The 16,244-nt window shown below is 42.1% G+C and overlaps 1 protein-coding gene across 2 annotated transcripts in view; it reads right to left on the reverse strand.

Annotated features, from left to right (window-relative positions):
* The window catches only part of LOC114257798 (putative leucine-rich repeat receptor-like serine/threonine-protein kinase At3g14840), a 71,566-nt gene that overhangs the window by 39,463 nt on the left and 15,859 nt on the right, over nucleotides 1-16,244 (reverse strand). The window lies entirely within an intron of this gene.

Below are 16,244 nucleotides of genomic sequence, written 5' to 3' on the forward strand. Positions count from 1 at the left end.
AAAGAAAAAAATGAAAAATAATATAATTTCTACCTTGCACACCTCATTCTTTTTCCTCTCAGCGGGCAAATCACTCCTCAAGGTAATTTTTACCATCGGGTTAATTGGATCCCCTAATGTAAAGATAAATTATAATAATATTTCTTAAACTTTACATTTAATATAGGAATACTCTTATCATTCTGAAAATTACATCAGCTCGAAGTTAATAGATGCATTGCAAATTACACCCTCCATTAGTCAACACTTAGCCAATCAAGGAATTTTGATTATGTCAGCAATTAATTTTTTTTAAATGCCAGTTTTAACCTTGTATCTCACTCAACCAAGACAAAAACACCACCATTCCAGACAAATCAAGCAAAGAGCAGCCTCCTATGTGCAATTGTCACCCCTTCTCTCTCTATAAATCAACACTCACATGATTTGAGTTGATGACTACAAGCACAAAACCCACTTGGGATTTTCATCAAACAGTTCGTCCACACACTTTCTCAACTTCGAATGTTGCCTCATATGCTTCGATTCGCATACATAATCAATGGAATCTAAAAATTCAGATTTCATGCAACACTCCTTACCATCTCCGACCACTGCGACCGACCTCTCACCGAAAATTGGGTCGTATCTGATGTGTCACAACACCGAACTTTTTTGCGCTGCAATGCTCGACAACCACTCGACTGGAACCGTTTCTAGAATCGATCTCTATCATGGTGACATCACTGGGTACCTCCCGGAGGAGCTTGGACTCCTCACCGATCTCGCATTCTTTCACATAAATTCGAATCAGTTTTGTGAAACTGTGCCTCACAAGTTCAAGAACTTGAAGCTTCTCTTCAAGCTCGATCTGAGTAACAATCATTTAGCCGAAAAATTCCCTCTGGTGGTACTGAAATTGCCGATGTTGAAGTTCTTAGATCTTTGATTCAATGAGTTTGAAGGCAATGTACCGAATGAACTGTTTGGGCTTGCCTGGATTTGATGATGGGAGGAATTGTTTGCTGCGAGGCCTGTGCAGAGGTCGAGGGCGCAGTGTCGGGCGTGCCGGGGAGGGGTCGCCGGCAGTAGTTGCAGTGGTGGTGGCCATAGAAATTGTGGTGAAAGGTGGATTAGGGTTAAACTCTTGAGGGTTGTATTGGTAATTTTGAAAAGGGATAAAAATGTGATTAAAAAAAATTGAAAATGTGAGTTGTAAGAAGAGGGCTTCATTTGCTGAAAAATTGGTGCAAGGAGTATACTCGTGTACGCTTCATTTGTTTCCTTTCGAATATGAGGCTTGCTATTTAGTCTTACATTTCTTTTTAGAGCTCCCAAATCTTTCATTTTTATTTAATTTTAATTTTATCTCAATATAAAATTTCACTTTTACTTTAGCCTCACCTTAACTTCCACCATTAGCAACCCCCTTGTTGCAGCCCATCCATGTCACCACCAATCTTTTCATCCTGGCATTGCCCTTCAACCTACCTCCACATGTCACCGCCAATACCTCCACCTTCATCTCCCTCTCCCTTTTTCTCTTCCTTCTTCTCTTTTTCTTCTTCTTCTCAAAACCCTGGGTTTTCATCTCTCTCTCTCTCTCTCTCCAGTTTTCAGCCCCATCAATGGCTACCATGACCCCCGATCTACCCCTAGCCACTGCCACTGCAAATTGCGATCTCTACTCCAATCAATCGTGTTAGGTTTTTGTCATGGGCAATCTCGTTTGACAAAAATTCGTTCAGCTGTAATTTTTTTCGCTTTTATGTTTCAGTGAAGATGTGAGTATTTAGATGCAAATCTAACCAGCATTGTGCATATGTAAAGGAGTTTGTGATCTTAATCTTTTCATGTTTGCCACTTCGCTGACTAAGTACAGAGATCGAGCTACTCAGTTAGCTCGCGGGGGTCGAAGGGGCAGCACCCAAGCGGGGTCAAAAGGCAACGACCCCGAAGCAAAAAGAAAAATTGCAGTTAAAGTTGTTTGACTACCCGAGCGGTCATTTGTGTGCTTGAGTGAAGAAAATGATTATCCAATATTTTTGCAAAGGGCTTGAACTTCTAAAAAAAAAAATTTACTGCTCAAGCGGTGAAAGTTACCCTCGAGCGGTCAGCTTACCGCCTTAATCACGCCGCTCAAGCGATGAAATGTGCGCTCAAGCGGTCTATGCGATCCAGTTTTCTATAAAGTGCGTTGTCGCTATTTTTAGGATTTGTGCCGTCCAGATTTTCAAAAAGGAAGAAAATACAAAGTGTTTTATATTAGAGGATGCTTTATGAGCGTTTTCTTGATGGTTTAAAAGTGATCAATGAATCCATGAATTTTATAGAAACATCACCAAGGGGTTTGTTTATTTTCTTTTATTCACAAAAGAGAGAGTTATTTTTCGGAGTGGCTCTATGAATTTTATGAGTGTTTTCTTGTTTGTTCATCTAGGAAACTTGGGTCTGACACTTTGATGGATTTCGGAGAGGCTCATTGTCGTGGATTCAACATCAACGTTGTAGATTCAACGTTAGACAGGACAATTCTAAGCTGAAGATGGTGGTAGAAGATGTTGGAACATTTTCATAATATATTTATATATATTTAAATATATAATATAGTTATATACATGATTAAAGAGATGTGATTCTTGGGTTTAAACCAAATGATGTAATCATTGAATTTAAACAAAAAGGTGTGCCTTTTGGATTTAAACCATGGGGTGTAACCATTGGATTTAAACAAAAAAGACATGACTCTTAAGTTTAAAGGGTATCACTTTTGAATTTAAAGGACACGACCTTTGGTCTAAGGGATACAAACCTATGCTTATATAAAGGCAAAATGGGTTGGCATTTGGATAAGAAATCATCCATATGAAATCCATGGAATTTCTCTCTAACATTGTTATTTTCCTCTATACTTGGTGGATTAGAAAAATCCAAAAGTATTCGGGATCTAATTTCGTTTGTGCATACTGTAGTCAGATATCAGTCTTTAGACTGGGTTTCATTGTATCCTAGATGCGAATTCGCAGGTAACCCGATGCACACCATATTTGACAGAATTGGTGAGGGCGAATATCGTCTTAAGGAAAGCGACGTTGTAACTCGCCTTAAAGTAATACTAATTATTTTTTGTTTTATCTCCTTCCATCACATTTACCAGTTTTGTACCAACAATCTTAAGACGATATTCTCGAAGAGATGGATATGATTAATATTTATTTGAAAATATTAGAAACAATTAAAAGATTGACTTTTAATTCTAATTTGGTTTTTGACCGTCAAATTACAATCAAGGTGATAAAATAATTTGCTTCAATTTATTATTGGCAAAGGTATGTCTAATGCTTTGCTTTGTGATTTTTATTTGAAGACCATGCTTACAATTTGAACATCACAAAAGTTCATAGTTTGTATGAAAACTATGTTTACTTATAATTGTCATTAAAATAAATACTTTATTTGTTCAATACTAGATTTTGTGTATTGGTTTGATAGTAATAATATATGTATAGATTTTGTTGCTTCTGGAATTTTTGGATCTTATATGATTTTATGATTAGTTGTATGATAAGAAGTCTTTGATTCCAATTTTTGAATTTTGACTATTGCAATCATGTATATGCAAAGGTGTTGTGCCTATGTTTATACTTGACAACCTGCTCTTGTTATTGGTCTAAATATATATGAGTGAATTTTCTGATTGTATGACTGTCAGTTTCTTTACGACAAAATTTGTAATTTTTAGATTTGATTCGATACGTGTCTGTATTCTACGTGTGTATATATTATATGCTTTATTCATGACATCACTGTTTTATAAGGGAAATTATATTGTCAATTATTAGTTGAGCATAATGATCAAAATTTTGGAAAGTCAACTGGAAATTTTTAAAATTAAATTTTCTAATTTAAAATAAATATATAAATATGGCCTATTTGTGTGTTTGGCACAATGGTTTTTGCCAATATTTTAGAGAAATTATTTGATAGTTTTGAAATATTTTTCTACATACTCATCTTGTTATTTTTCAAAAGAGACATAAAATGATGGCACTCACTATTTGTCAATAGACTAGTGATCAAATTTTATGTCACTGCTTTTGATGCAACTTTTGATGCAAAACGACGAACTGGTAGGTCATGACAGTTGCTGCTCCGACAATCTTCTTATGATACTAATAATTCTGTTAACATGTTTCTGTCTAAATTTTCAGATTTATTTGACACTTGTTTTATATTTACATTTTTGTTCATATAAAATTTTTAAATATTATGAGTCTAGGTTTGATCCATGATGTATGTTCACAGTGAAGTTATTGGTTAGGGAGTCAGGTTGCCATGTGTGAATGTCGAAAGATGCCAAACGGTGTCGTTAAATTTGCATTTGAATTGGTGCTTGGACCTATCATATTTTTCTTTAGAATTGAACTCTTTATAATGGGCCTAGTATATTGGTCACTGAACAAGTTTCTAATATGACTCTTCTTTTATTTGATGAATATTATGTATTTAAATTTTATAATTGTGAGATTTTTCAATTATGTATAATTGTTTGTAAGTAAGTATATCAAGATCCTTGTTCTGGATTTGAGGAAAGGCACAAAATTTTTGGAATATATTTTGTGAAAGTTTTCAAGAATATGTTTTAAAATTAGGTTATGATCTTAACTGTTAAAATCAAGGTATGATTTTTGAATTGTGATTTATTGAACTTGAGAAAATATAGAGTATATATTATATACTTGGAAAAAATTTCTAATGTAAAAATTAGAATTTCAAATTTATGTAACTTGTATTTGAATGGAAATTTTATATTGATTGGTCAATTTTATTCAATACAAATACAAGCACAAATCATGAAACTTAAGATATAAGAAAGTGTTGGTTCTTCATGTCTAAAGTATTGATTGTTTAAGTCCCACAATTTAATTTCTTAAAGTTATTGCGAATGGTTAATTTATATGTTAAAGTGGGTATCTTGTTATTTGAAAAACTATGGCTTAGAGTAAATAAAGATTACTCTTGGTGGAGGTTTATTTCTTAGAATTGAAGAGATGGTTCTTAGTCTCTTGTAACAAAGAGATGGACTGACATAGTATTTTTGTCACGGATTTTTCTTGAATTTTTCAAGATGCAAACTCATCATCAATATGAGTTGATAGTTATGATAGTGATTGTTAATCCCGACATGTTGATCAAGTCATAAACTGTGGTAATACATACCTATGTAAAAAATTTATCCATGTGAGTGTAAATTATCTTAAGAAAATTATCTTAAGAAATTATTCAAGAAATTTGATGTGAGATCATCAAATGGGATGGGTCTTAAGCCCAAGTAATATATCACTCCTGGTGGAAACTCGACTCAACATTTGAAGAAACATCAAGTCCTTGAGTTCAATAAGCCCAAGTATACCATATGTCGTGATTGCAAGCACTTAGATTTTTATTTTTATGACCATCCCAAGGTATAAAGTGCTTGGGACCTGTAATGCAAACGAGGAGGTTGAGCTCCTTAGCTCTTAATAAGTTTGCAATGGTGAGTTAGGGTACTTTATTTACAGGGGTACTCTCCGTAAACTTACCTATATGAGTGTGGGAGGTGATGCCGTTTCCTATGAGTCTAAAGGCTTGACTCTGGAGTACTTATGAAACAAGATATAGACACAAGGCCAATCCACATGTTGTCTTTTTGAATTACGTAAGATATATCAAAGTATAACGCAGCGGATAAAAATATTATCAGATCATAACTTAGGTGATAGAATTTGAAGCGAAGAATCTCGTAGGTAAATCACGTGCTTCAAGAATGCGAACAACGAACCTAGCAGTGGAGTGATACTACAATATGAGTATCACCCACACAAGTCACAGTGCAGAGGCTGGATCGTTCTCATATGGGAGAGAGTTAGAGAGAGAGTCTGAGATAAAAGGTTATGGGTAAAAGCCACATAACGTATATTATATCGATCCCATCATATCAGATGTATATAATCAAATATATAACAATCAATATCTATCTATCCATCTATCCATATCTCTTGATAAGATATGGTAGATATAGAAATAGATTGTGGGTTATCCAAATAATTCAAATTCAAATTCAAACTTAATGGATAATTAATTGGTCATGGGTCATGCCACATGGGCGCCCAAATTCGGGTCCAATACCCGGTCTAATTTCCAACAACCTAAGGAGAAGAAAATTTGTGTGTGAGACGTGTCCGGTTAATCGTATAAGATTGCTAGTTCAAAAACAAGTCTACTATGTCATCTTGATTAACTGTGATGTGTTGTCACTAAGTGAATGATTCAAATCGAAAGATATCTTCATTTATGCATAAATTTTCCTAATCTATCCAAGTTGTTATTTTCATATATCTTGAAAATGGTGGGGGAATGTTAGAACATTTTCATAATATATTTATACATATTTGAATATATAATATAGTTATATGAATGATTAAAGAGATGTGATTTTTGGGTTTAAACCAAAGGATGTAATCATTGAGTTTTAACAAAAAGGTGTGTCTTTTAGATTTAAACAAAAAGACATGACTCTTAGATTTAAAGGGTATCACTTTTGAATTTAAAGGACACGACCTTTGGTCTAAGGGATACAAATCCATGCCTATATAAAGGCGGAATGGGTTGGCATTTGGATAAGAAATCATCCATATGAAATCCATGGAATTTCTCTCTATCATTGTTATTTTCCTCTATACTTGGTGGATTAGAAAAATCCAAAGGTATTCGGGATCTGATTTCATTTGTGTATACTGCAATCAGACATTAGTCTTTAGGCTGGGCTTCATTATATCCTGGAGGCAAATTCGCAGGTAACCCGATGCACACCATATTTGGCAGAATTAGTGAGGGCGAATATCGTCTTAAGGAAAGCGACATTGTAACTCGCCTTGAAGTAATACTAATTATTTTCTATTTTATCTCCTTCCATCACACTTACCAGTTTTGTACCAACAGAAAAAGCACATTGGATCGGTTCAATTTAGGTGTGGATTCACTAGGTAATTGAGAGTACAGTTGTATAATTCTTTTTTTGTCCTCTTAGTGGATTGTTTTATGGCTTTGGCCCGTAATTTTTTTATCACAATTGAAGGCGCTCCAATTGTGATTTTTTCATATTAAATCGTTGTGTCGATTCGTCTTTGATTGTTTGATTGATATTGTTATTTACTATTTAAAATAGATACATAATCATAAATCAATATCTCAGGGATTTTCAAAATTTTCAGATCGTGATCTCAAACTTCGCCGCCACAGCTATCTCTCCTTCTCTGTGCCTGGTTGGGTCGCTAGGGTTTGGAGGTGTGATGGTGGTGCTCGCGAAGTAGTGGAAAGGCGACGACAATGGACAACTTCATCGGTTGCTCAGTTTCTCCCGCGGAAGCGCCATCGTCGGAAGTAGAGAAGTAGGCGGTGGAAAATCTAAGGTTTGTGGTAATGGAGGTGGTTTTGGAGAGGAGAGAGACTGAGGATTGGTGGAGTGATGAGCTAGGAAAGTGACGACAATGGCAATGGAGTGATGAGTTGGGAAGGTGGCGACGATGTAGAGAACGGCGGTGGTCAACGATGAGAAGAGGTGATGAGTTGGGGGTTCAAAGAAGATGGGTATAATTGGGATTAAAGCAGGGGTTCAAAGAGAAAATGTGTGGGACTCAATTAAGTGGGTAGGGGTTCAAAAAAGTGGGGGTCCAAAAAAATTAGGTAGGTACTAATAGTAGCCCTTTTGAACATTAACCTCTTAATAAAAATAAAATGTTCGAATATCAATTTTCTGAATAAAAATCAATTATTCAAACAAAAATCTTGTTCGACAATTGATATATGAATATTTATATTTTGTTCGAGAGTAAATATTCAAATAGTTATATTTTGTTTGAAAGTTGATATCCGAACGATATAAATAATATGTACCTTGACAAAGTCTAGCGTGAAATAGAATCACCCGTATACCCATCTTTTGGGAGTGTAATTTATTTACTACATTTCTTGTATTATAATTAGAAACATAGAATAATTATTTTCTTAATGGAAAATTTTACTATACACACTCTTTGAAAAGGGTATATCATATGCACTCTTAATTATGTCATTTTATTATTTAATTATTATTAATTTTCTTTTTTTAATTATGGCTCATGACTCGTGTGATATTTTAATTATGATTTTTTTAATTATGACTTAAAAAGTATAAAATTATATATATATATATTTAATTATAGGTGCATATGGTACACAGTGTGTACCATAGGCTTTCCCTTTGTTAATAAACAAACATTAGTAATTGGTTTTTGTTAAAATTTACCATCACCTATCACACACTTACCATCACCTACCACACACTCACCTACTACACTCACCTACTCCTCACCTACCACCACCTACTCCACTACACCTACATCTATATAAGGAACCATTTGTAATAGACAGCAGAAATATAAATCAATCAATAATACATACAATTTTTCTCTCTTTCAATTTCTTTACATGGTATCAGAGCAGTAAGATTTAGGTTCGTATTTTGTTTTCTCACCGGCGGGCAGCCGGCCGGCAACCTTGCTTTCGCTGCCCGCTGGCATTTTCTACACATACCTTTACTTTCCTGCATCTTCCACCTCTCCCCAACCTTGCCTTTCACCACCTCCTTTGTCTCCGACAACGTGCCGCCAGCCTCGTTCTTCAAACTCTTTCGGCTTCGTCACACAGCCCACAGCCCACCAAGCCTTCATTTAACTCAACATTTAGTTCTGCGTCTCCGTCAACTGGGTTCTCCTTTGGAGCATCCTCGGTTTCTGTTGCTGCTACCAACAGTGCCCCTATGGTGTTTGGATCATCCACTCCTACTAGTGGCTCATTGGATTCCATTTTCATGTTCACTTCAACTGCTTCTACTGCCACTGCCTCTTCCCAAGCACAGCCCATGTTTGGTAGTGCTGTTCCTATCTTCACGGTTGCCTCAGGTAATGGTGATCAGATGAGCATGGAGGATAGCATGGCTGAGGACCCAGTACAGGCATCCATCATGCCTGCAGTTCCGGTATTTGGTCTACGAACTCCATTAGCACCAGTGGTGCCACTTCAAGCTTTTTTAATTCCACTTGACTCGAAAAGGCAACCCATGTGACCCAACTTCTTCTCTCTCTCTCCGCGCACATAGTCCAAACCCATGTTCTTTGATTCTTTTCTTTCTTTCTTTATTTATTTCTTTTAATCCCTTTAACACCAAGCTCATCCGCTCGTGTCCCCCACTAAAACTTAGCTGCCCCAAAATCTTTTGTTTATTTCATTTCAAAACAAAAAAAAAAAAAAACAAAACAAATAAAAACCACACTTTATTTTTTTATTATAAACCACACTTTTTGCAAAACACACGACACACACATTGCTTTGCACATACACTTTCTGATAACATTATTTTTCTTTATTTTTTTATTTTTTAATTCAATCCACTCCCTCTCTCTCTCATCCCTTTTTCTATCCACTAAACCCACTTTCATCATTTCTCTGATTCCATTACAAGCAACCCACGTGATTCTCTTCTTATTCTTTCTTTCTTTTTTATTTTTCTTTCACTTTATTTTTCATCTTTTTTTTCATTATTATTTTCTCTCAAAAAAAAAAGGGCAGAAGACGGACTACACACCACACTCATTTTATTCATGTCGGGGGCTCACCCCGATCACCATTTTACACCAAAAAAAAAAAACACAAAAAAAAAAACAAAAAAAAAACAAAACAAACACAAATCGGAACAATGGGATTTTTCTTCTCTACTCTGCCGCCGGTCTCTTCTTTTTGCCTCCGTCCTGGGCCGTCCTTGACGGTCCTGCCTCTGTGCTTCCTAATCCACCAAGCACATTCACTCCCCCCTGCTCCTCCACTGCAGCATATGGAGGACCTCCAAATCGAAACATCACGGTGGCCTTCCGCTTCAGCTCCTTGTTTTCCGCCTTCAGCACACTTATCTCTGCTCGCGCATCCTTATACATGCGTTGGAGCAGAGCCAGTTGGGAGTTTAACTGTTGCACCTCATTTGTCCTGCTCTGCAGCCGGTGCGACAAGTTTGTGACCGCAGTCATGGTTTCCACACATGACTTCAGAGTATACTGATTGGCCTCAATATCAGTTTGCACCGCCATTTTTTGCTCTACCGACCGCATCGGAAAGTTCAACGGAGCAAAACCAAAGGTGTTTGGTTGAGGTTCACTGGCCACCGCACCAGTTATTTCTCTTGTGGGCTAGTTCAGTTCTGGAAAGAGCGTAAGCAGACCACGGGAAGAGGAGGCCATGTTTTGGGTAGTTGGACGGGAAGAAGAGGCCATGTTGCTGAGTGTTTCAGAGACGGGTTGGTTACAGCGTATTACAGAGTTTCTCTCACAGGCAAGGAAAAGTTTTTCAGAAGGTTTTAGCAGGTTTTCTGCCTCAGCCTCCGCATTGATTTATATAGAACATGACGAAGCGGCAGACACGCGCATCATGCGCCGCTCGACGCTCGCCGACAATATGGGCGCGCCTTTTGATGGCACGTCTTTTGATGGCACGCCTTTTGATGAATTGGGCACGCCTTTTGATGGCACGCCTTTTGAAAGATTGGGCACACCTTTTGAGGGTACAACTTTTACAACGGTCCGACATGACCCCATAAACTGTCCCGACATTGATTCCGGTTAGCTCCTTCATGGGTCCGACAAGACTCTTTAAACTGTCCCGACATTGATTCCGGTTAGTTTCTACAAGGGTCCAGCAAGACTCCGTAAACTGTCACCACAACGGTCACAACATTGTCTGCTACAACGGTCCGACATGACCCCATAAACTGTCTTCTACATCGGTCTGACACTGCCATCCAGTGTCCTCTACACCGTTATGACACAACCATCCCGTGTCCTCTACCACGTTATGACACAACCATCCCGTGTCCTCTACAACGTTATGACACAACCATCCAGTGTCTTCATCAACGGTCTGACACGACCATACAGTGTCTCCTATCCTTTTTACTTTTATGTATTTTATTATTTTGTTCCTCTCTCCAAACTCAAGTTGGTTAGTTTCTATCCTCCTTGAGTTTGCGGGGGACTGTTAAAATTTACCATCACCTACCACACACTTACCATCACCTACCACACACTCACCTACTACACTCACCTACTCCTCACCTACCACCACCTACTCCACTACACCTACATCTATATAAGGAACCATTTGTAATAGACAGCAGAAATATAAATCAATCAATAATACATACAATTTTTCTCTCTTTCAATTTCTTTACAGTTTTTTAATCCATAAACCTAACCAGCTCAGATAAGTGTATCATCTTTACTTTGAGCCTCATGACTTGGGGGCTTCAGTTAACACCAAGGTTCTTGAGAGGGTGATTTATGCTCCGGCGTTGGGCCGAGGTATAAACCGAACAGGTTGGGGGCCCAGCAGAGCAGTGGGCCGAGATGATCGACTGTTCACCCGGAGATGGGCTACCAGAACTTGGGCCGGGCAGAGTTTGGACTATGTGCTGCCCCGAACCGTGCAGAAGGTGCTCGGCCATGAAGTGACCGGTCAGACCAGGATGCTCGGTCCGAGGATTGTCGAGATCAAACAGACCGAGAGGCCGGCGCTCGGAAAGGCGCGGTCAGCCGAGGTAGTTGACTGACCGGCGAGAAGACCGACCAAAGGAGGATCCCGGGCTAAGCTTTGCCGAGATGCCGCCTAGCCCGGTCCTTCATTCGGTTATCCGGTCGGGCGCTTAAGGTATGAAGCATGGTATGACCGAGGTAGGGCAGCTCGGCTGCCGAGCTCCAGCTATGCTGGCAGGCAGTTGAGAGCAGGTGATGAACGGCATGGTTTAAGCTGACAGATGGGATAGCAGAGCCACGTGTCAGGAGATGACAGGGAGTGGATATGGGGCACAGAAGGTATATAAGCCTGTCTGCGCCCCCCATACGCGACAGACGAACACTCTGTAAGAAAATCCTTACACTCAAACACTCTCTCCCTTCTCTCTATTCCCTCTAAGGTGTGTGCTAACTTGACCGTCGGAGGGTTTTTCCGGCCACACACCGCCGGGTAGCTCATCCTTATTGACTCGCAGGTGATCGGACATCGACGGAGCTCGGAAGAAAGGAATACGGGCACGCCGGAATATCTGCTCCCCGTACAATTGGCGCCGTCTGTGGGAATCTTGACAGACAAAACCTTGTCTTCCAGGTTCATCTGATCGCCGTCCATGGCGAACAACGACGAGTTCCCGTTGTCCGCCATCGATGGAGCCACCCCGGAGTATACCCGAAGGAGAGAGGGACCACCTGCCGTCCATCCAATGGCTGAGTTGGGGACGCCCACTGGAGGACAGTCAGGAGACGCGCGGGATAAGCGCGGAAGGAGTCATGGGCATTCACGGAGTCCAGACGGTCACCGACGTAGAGACTCACACGCCAGGCGACTGGAAAGCAAGTTAAGGGACCAAGACGCTGTCATCAGGCGGATGGCGGCGGAGATGGAGGATCTTAAACGGCATGTCAAAGGGAAAGGTGTAGCTGGAGTGGGAGACCACAGTGAGCGCACCCTATCCCGCCGTTCAGGCGGACAGAGCCAACGACATACTCAGTCCATATCTATCACCAGAAGTTACCAGGTTGGTGATTCCGACGTGCGTGCAGAAAAGTCCAGCGCGCAAGACAGCACCTACAAACCCTCACGTCCGGCGACGACGTCGAGGTATTCTTATTCAGCTCAGTCAGAGGACTTACGGGCAGTATTAAGGGAGCGGGCTCGCCGGCGCGAAGCTCAGAGAATACCTGCTTTCCAGCGGCTCTCCTACGGGGTTCATGCCAGCGAGGAGGTCGGAATGCCTCCACCCCGCCAGGCAGTGCCGATATTCGAAGATACAGACTTGGCAAGGTTGAATGCCACTCCTTTCTCCCTGGAAATAGAAACAACGCCGCTTCCAGCGGGCTTCCATCAGCCTAAGTTCACACTTTACGACGGGAAGACCGATCCGTACATGCATGTGAGCCACTTCCGACAGGTTATGGCCGGACATCGGCGCAATGACGGACTTATGTGCCTAATCTTCCCGTCAAGTTTAGGCGAGCTGGGCTTAAAGTGGTTCGAGAGGTTGCCGGAAGGGAGTATACAAAGGTGGCATCAGTTGGCCGAGGCGTTTGTTACGCGCTTCAAAACCAACACAAAAACACCAAAGGAAGTTGATCACTTGCTGAGTGTCAAGATGGAACCGTGCGACACACTGAAGGCGTACAATTCAAGGTATTGGGAAACCTTCAACGAGATCTTAGACTGCCCGGTCAACCTTGCTATCACGCAGTACAAGCGCGGTCTCCCGGTCGGACATAGACTGCGGGACTCGCTTACCATGCACCAACCGACTTCCATGGGCCAGCTCATGCAGCGCATCAACGAGCACATCCGAGTAGAGGATGATGCGTCGGCTTCCACCGTGAAGGCCACTCCGGTCGGAACAGACAAGAAGACAGCAGGCAAGGTGCACGCAGTTGGGCAAGAGTCCAGCCGCTCAAATGACCGGGCAGAGGAATCAGACCGAGGTTCAAATCGAAAAAACCGGGGTAGAGGACGTCGGAATGACCGGGATGACTACCCCCGTGATGACGTTGAGGACGCAAACAGGAGAATGAAGGCAAGGACTGGCATAACCACGGTCTTTAAGATTCCAATCTATCGCATACTTAGCGAAATCCGAGACGAGGAGTATGTCCGGTTTCCTGCTAAGTTGGGCGATGGACAAAAGGGGTACAACCCGCGGTATCGTTGTACGTTTCACCGGGAGAGGGGCCACCGGACTGAGGATTGTTTGCCTTTGCGACAACATTTGGAAGAATTGGTTGCGGCCGGGCATCTGGACCTTTACATTGATGGCGGAGTGAAACCAAATCAGGCTCCGGTTGATCCCAGGGGACAGGACGACCGAGATGCACCACCACAAGGAGTCATTAATGTCATCCACGGCATCGTGGAACCGGAGCGTGTCTGCGAACTCCGGGGCATGATCAAGAAGGCAGAGCACATGAGGGAAGTTTTGTCAGTTCAGCCTGCCATCAAAAGGGGGAAGACAGAGGAGAAAGACGTGATCAGTTTCACCTCAAGGGATTTAGAGCGTATCCAGACGCCGCACAACGATGCTCTTGTCGTAACACTACGCGTCAAAGAATTTGATGTTAGACGGATCTTGATCGATCAGGGAAGCTCGGTCGAGATCATGTATTATGATGCGTTCAAACAGCTCAAACTTCGTGAGACAGACTTGGCACCGGCCACTTCGCCACTGGTTGGATTTAACTCGCAGCCGGAGTGGCCATTGGGAAAGATTATCCTGCCGGTCAAAGCGGGATCCGTGGTCCAGCAAGTGGAGTTTTGGGTGCTACAAGTGCCTTCAACATACAACCTTATCCTTGGAAGAGGATGGCTTCACGCCATGCAAGCCGTAGCATCGACCTACCACCAGGTGATGAGATTCCCCTCGGCTATGGGGGCAATCGAGGAGATTTGGGGTGATCAGGTCATGTCCAAGCAGTGCTTCGTGGCGGTCAACGGGAGCCGGGCTGCCAAAGGATTCGTTCAAATGATCGAGGGACCGGAGGACCAGAGTGTCTTGGATGATGTTGGCACCAAAGTAGAAGACAAGGCAGTTGAAGAATTAGTTGAGGTGCGGATTGATGCCGAGCAGCCGGACAGGTTCTTCTTGCTCGGTTCAAGTCTCTCGGCCATGGAGAGAACCGAGATGATCGAGTTTTTAATGGCGAACATCGAAGTCTTTGCATGGTCGCCCTATGACATGCCTGGTCTTGACCCAAGCTTTATCTGCCATCACCTCAATGTCTTCCCTGGAGCAAAGCCAGTCATCCAGCGAACAAGGCGATCGGCGCTGCATCACGCCGAGGTAGTAGCAGAGGAGGTAAAGAACTTGCTTGAGGCACGAGCAATACAGGAAGTGCACTACCCTCGGTGGATTTCCAACACGGTAGTGGTGCCCAAGAAAAATGGAAAGTGGCGAGTTTGTGTCGACTATAAGACAGTCAACCGAGCTTGTCCAAAAGATAGCTTCCCTTTGCCGCGCATTGACCAGCTAGTGGATTTGACGGCTGGACACAGTCGGCTCAGTTTCTTGGATGCATACCGCGGCTATCACCAGATTGCCATGCATGGGCCTGACCAAGAAATCACCTCTTTTACGACTCCAAGGGGACTCTTCTGCTATCGAGTTATGCCCTTTGGTTTGAAAAACGCCGGGGCAACCTTTCAGAGGATGGTGACCAAAATGTTCGCTCCTTTGCTCGGCCGGACAATGGAGGCTTACATCGATGATATGGTGGTAAAGAGCCGGCATGAGGCACACCATCTGTCCGACTTAGCCGAGATGTTCGCCATTCTTAAGAAGCACAAGCTGCGCTTGAACGCCTCGAAGTGTACCTTTGGCGTGGGATCCGGGAAATTTTTGGGATTCTTAGTCACAAACCGAGGCATCGAAGCAGACCCTACTCAGATCAAAGCCGTGCAAGAATTGAAACAACCTAGCTCGGCTAAGGACGTACAGCATCTGGCCGGTATGGCCGCCGCGCTTAATCGATTTATAAGCCGGTCATCAGATCGCTGCCGCCCTTTCTTTCAAGCATTGAAGTCAAAATTCTCATGGGATGACGAGTGTGACCGAGCTTTGGCTGAGCTCAAGGATTATTTGTCTTCCCCGCCGCTGTTGGTTACACCAGAGCCCGGTGAGGAACTCTACCTTTACCTTGCCGTCTCCCAGCACGCAGTAAGTGCGGTGTTAGTCCGGGCTGAAGGAATTAAGCACCTCCCAATTTTTTACGTAAGTAAGACCCTTCTGCCGGCTGAGACGCGGTACTTGCCGCTGGAAAAACTAGCGTTGGCACTGATGATGGCTTCGAGGAAATTGGCACATTATTTTCACGCCCATACCATCGTCGTACTGACCGAGTTCCCTCTCAAGGCCTTGTTTGAGCGCGTAGATTTTTCTAGCCGAATATTAAAATGGGCGGTCGAGTTGGGACAGTTTGATGTGAAGTTCCAGCCGCGCACCGCAATCAAAGCCCAAACCTTGGCCGATTTTGTTACCGAGTTCTCACCTGGCACTCATCCGGTATGCCCGGTCGTCATTGCCGGGGCAGATGATGAGACGCCCACAATGCCAACCGAGGACCTACTATCTGCAGAAGGTCGCGCCGCGGAGTTAGCGCGCACCATCGAAATTC

The sequence above is a fragment of the Camellia sinensis genome, chromosome 8, assembly GCF_055761805.1.
Source record: "Camellia sinensis isolate YWXY chromosome 8, ASM5576180v1, whole genome shotgun sequence".
Classification (NCBI taxonomy): Eukaryota; Viridiplantae; Streptophyta; class Magnoliopsida; order Ericales; family Theaceae; genus Camellia; species Camellia sinensis.